Source organism: Budorcas taxicolor, chromosome 14 (assembly GCF_023091745.1).
Source record: "Budorcas taxicolor isolate Tak-1 chromosome 14, Takin1.1, whole genome shotgun sequence".
Lineage (NCBI taxonomy): Eukaryota > Metazoa > Chordata > Mammalia > Artiodactyla > Bovidae > Budorcas > Budorcas taxicolor.
The window spans coordinates 37216544-37221384 of NC_068923.1; the positions used below are offsets into that span (position 1 = coordinate 37216544).

The window sequence follows — 4841 nt, forward strand, 5'->3', positions numbered from 1 at the left end:
TTGTGGAGTCAAAGAATTGCACACAACTGAAGTGACTTCGGACACATGGCAGGAAAGGAATGCTTAGGAAACAGAATTAAGAGCAGGGAGCATTCCCTGAGCCATAGAGCCCTGGCAGCTCCTCATGTAACAAACACACTGGCTGTGTGGGCTGGTGGCACGAGGTTTGGGAGAGGCTGTGACTAAGCCCCCTCCCACTGATGCATCATCAGGCCCCCTGGGGCTCCCCCACACACTTCAGGGTGCTCTGTGCTCCATTCAGAGCTTGGGGTTGAATCTTAGGCCCCTTAAACTAAGTTCACATGGGGCCCAACATCTGAAACAAATATACATGATCCAAACTGAAGGGATTTCTCTGGTGTTCCGGTCAGTAAGACTCCATGCTCCCAATTAAAGAGGGCCCAGGTTTGATCCCTGGTCAGGGAACTAAATCCCACATGCATGCCTCAACTTAGAGTCCACATGTCATGATGAAGATTCCTCAAACCGTGAATAAGCCCCTTCACCGCCAAACATTAAATACATTTTTTTTTTTTGAAAAAAAGAGAAATGGTAAAATAAACAAATACACGGGAGAGAGGAGAGAGCTGCCTCATTTGGTGATCAGACAGTAAAGAATCCACCTGCAGTGCAGGAGACCTTGGTTCGATCCCTGAGTTGGGAAGATCCCCTGGAGAAGGGAAGATTTCCAAATTTCCAACGCAGGGGTTGCTGGTTTGATCTGTGGTCAGGGAACTAAGATCCTGTATGCTGCAGGATGTTGCCAAAAAAAAAAAAAAAAAAAGAAATAAAAATGGCAACATATATACTAAAATTGGAATGATACAGAGATTAGCATGGCCTTTGCAGCACTATGACTCCCAAATTCATGAAGTGTTTCATATTTTTAAACCATCCCCCCAAAACAGAAGAGTAGATAATTAGGGCTGTAGTTTTATGTATTTTCAATAATCTAAATCAAAATTAGATTCCTCTTCCCCACACTTGACTTCGTTTTGCAATGTGGCATTTTGATGTCAAGTTCTTTGTTCTTTGCTGGCCTCTTGAAGTCAAAACGCTTGTTCTGAAAGGTAGCTGTTGATAATTTCCAAGCAGCTCAGATATGCTCAGGCATGAGACTGGAGGGCAAGCCTAAAAGGCTGATGGCACTTTTAATTTTAAAGCATTCAAATGTATTCTACTTATGAATAGCTCTCTGCCTACGTGAAAGTGTGTGTTAGTCGCTCAGTCATGTTCAATTCTTTGTGACCCCGTGGACTAAAACCCACCAGGCTCCTCCGTCCATGGGATTTCCCAGGCAAGAATACTGGAGTGGGTTGCCATTTCCTTCTCCAGGGGATCTTCCTGACCTAGGGATCGAACCCCTGTCTCCAGCAATGCAGGCAGATTATTTACTGGCTGAGCCCCTGGAGAAGCCCATTACTGATGAAGGTTCACGGTCAGAAGGCAAGAGCAGAACGTGTTCTGGCCAGAGGACTCACCCTGTCCTTCCAGAGACTCTCGCAGGACAAAAGCAAGCTGGGATGGCAGGAAAGGGGGATGGCAAACTGGGGTGCTCCAGCCAGGATCCCAGTCCTGTCCTGATACTCCTCCCAGCTCGCCTTCACCAGTGGGATTCCCTGGAAGTCTGTGTACACCTGCCAGATAGCCCAACTTCTTCCTTGAGAGCCATAATCAATGTCCTAGAGGTGGAAGGATCCAAGGGTCCAGCTTCTGCTGTCACAGAGGCTACTGGACAGGGTGTCATTCTTCAACTAAAACTGGAGAAACTCCAAGGACAGCTGTCAACTTAGCGTCTTAGGCACCTTAAATAGTACAGTACACTCTCACACATTAAGAGTCATGGATGTAGGTTGAGAAAAATGAGCACCACTTGATTGCACTATTTCTCTCTGCAAATCCATCTCAAATTCTGAACTGTCAATTTATAACAGGTGATTCAAAACATTTAGAAGCTGGGAATCACTTGATCAAATGGAATTATGGGTCCGAGACATTGGAAGTTGAAAGATATAGGCCTTGGCAGGAAAATGAAAAGTCAACTCAGTTTTATAGAGGAAAGAATTAAAATGAAAAGAGAAAGGAAAATGGAATCAAAATTGGGTGATACTTGTGAGATTCTCTCTTTCTGATGGTAAATTCTTCAGCAATGCCAGGTAAAGGTTGAGTTTCATGATATTTCAAGGTAAGGACACCATTCATTCTGCAGAGAGTGTATCTTTCATAAACACACTGGTACTTCAAGAAGTCTGAAGACAGGACTTCTTGTGAAATAAGATGTGAAGTAATTTGGCACTTGCCTGTCTTGGTGCCCTCTTTCAAAATGGAAGTGTCTGTCTTCATTTTCTCTCATGCTTTGCAACAATGAGTTATACATTTTTCATGAAAATTGAGTGGGTATAAAATAAATATTTTCCTAGGGTGAAAGTGGAAGAATCTGAATTACATGATGAGTTTTCTCTGTAGGAAACTACTTTAAAATAAAGAGTCACATTCTCAACCTGATAGGATTCATATGCATTGGGGAGTCTTTATTTCTTTATCTTTATTTCCCTTTGCCTTGAAAAAGCAACTCACAACTTAGGAAAGTTTCTTTATCCACCAGGTAATTCTTTTTATTTTATTTTTTATTTAGTTGGCTGTGGAGCCTGGTAGGCTGCAGTCCATGGGGTCGCAAAGAGTCGGATACAACTGTGCGACTTGACTTTCACTTTTCACTTTCATGCACTGGAGAAGGAAATGGCAACCCACTCCAGTGTTCTTGCCTAGAGAATCCCAGGGACAGAGGAGCCTAGTGGGCTGCCATCTATGGGGCTGTACAGAGTCGGACACGATTGAAGCGACCTAGCAGCAGCAGCAGCAGCAGCAGCAGCAGGTCTTAGCTGTGGCATGTGGGACCTAGTTTTCTGAAAAGTGGGAAAAAACCTGAGAGTAAAAGTGTTAGTCACTCGGTTTTGTCTGACTCTTTGTGAACCCATGAACTGTAGTCTGCCAGGCTCCTCTGTCCATGGAATTCTCCAGGCAAAAATACAGATCAAACCCAGGTCACCTGCATTGACAGCTTGGAGTCTTGGCCACTGGGCCATCAGGGAAGTCCTGGTACCTTCTTTTACATATATATTGAGTTTTATGCTTCTGAAGTCATCATATATGTCAGCAATTGATTAATATTCTCTGATAAGTTATAGGATAAAAATATATCAGTGTATTATCCAGAGGGGAAATTAAAGGGTGACTTTGATTTCCTGCAAAACAGATAACAGCTATTATCTGGGGACTAGGACATACGTCAGAAAGCTTCCATGCTCATCATTTCTGTTTCTGGGCTGCCTTGGAATTGGGCAATGATTTAAAAAGTAGAGAGCTGTGAGGAGCTGATCTTCTGATCTGCCTTTTCCCCTGAGGCGCAACCACTGCCTTCTGTGATGGAAAATCGTTATGTTTGCTTTGCTGCCCACAGGCTACCAGAAGGTCTGTAATGCAGTTAGCCCACCTAAGTGCCCACTGGCTGGACCAATCTTCATAAGCGAGAAAACCTTGCATCTTCTTTTCAGATAGGGGAAGAAATCAAATTCTTCAAAATCTTAAATAAACTTCAGATGTGCCATTTAATGGGCTTCCCTGGTGGCTCAGTAATAAACAATCTGCCTGCCAATGCAGGAGATCCATGGGTTGGGAAGATCCCCTGGAGAAGGAAATGGCAACCCACTCCAGTATTCCTGCCTAGAAAATACCATGGACAGAGAAGCCTGGTGGGCTACAGTCTACTCACAAAAGAGTGGGACATGACTTAGAGACTAAACAGTGAGAGGGCCCTTTAATGTGAGTTTCTTGTAGCATCATCTCCAATAGGATTAGGAAATCAAGTGAAAAAAGCCATTGTATGTGTCTCTGCCCAGAATCTTCTGATCCAGCAGGTAAGCTGTTGATCAATGGATGCTCCTGATACAGGAGTTCCCTTAGCAACTGCTCAGCAGCTCTTCGAGATCTAAGGTAAACGACTAAAGTTAGGAGCTTCTTTGAAGAATCTAATCAGAATTTTCCAACTTCATGATGCCTATTGACAAGCATTTGGGGAATGTGTGTGTGTGCTCAGTTGGGTCAGACTCTTTGCAAACCCATGGACTGAAGCTCACCAGGCTCCTCTGTCCACGGGATTTCCCAGGCAAGAATATTGGAGTGGGTTGCCATTTCCTCTTCCAGGGTATCTTCCCATCCCAGGGATCTGACCTTGTCTCTTGTGTCTCCTGCATTGGCAGGCAGAAATTTTACCACCTGCACCACATGGGAAGCCAAGGAGGAGAAACCTAGTAAAATAAATATAAAATGGAATAACAATAAAAGTAACATGTAAATAAATTGGAATTCAGGTCACATAAGTATATAAAAATATAAAACTAATCTGTGATGATTTTATCAAGCCTTCAAAACTAAACTTAAACGACTTTGGATATTCATGACTGAAGCCAACTGTACACAGCATATATAGATAAAATTAATGCCACTTAACACACTTCAAATTTATAAACTCTAATGTAACAAATCATCTTTTCTAAAACACCATTCAATCTCATTTTTTCACTCATTGAAAACTTCCTTAATTTATCTATGAATTATTCATAAGTTACATGTAGGATAATTTATGTAAAGCCCACCCTAAAAGGAAGTCTTAATAAGGAATTAATAAGTGAAATGATTTAGAGTACATCAGATAAAACGTTAGTGTCAATGACTTTTGTGCAGAAGGGCATTCCAGTCAAAATGCCCTTGGGGAAAAAATGTTCTTGGCCCAATACTAAACATGTAAGAGCTACTCAATTATGTTTAATATTTTTGGCATA

General features: G+C 42.4%; 1 pseudogene; it reads left to right on the forward strand.

Annotated features, from left to right (window-relative positions):
- The first annotated feature begins 787 nt into the window (after positions 1–787).
- LOC128059701 (uncharacterized) lies at positions 788–888 on the forward strand (annotated as a pseudogene).
- Positions 889–4841: the final 3953 nt, after the last annotated feature.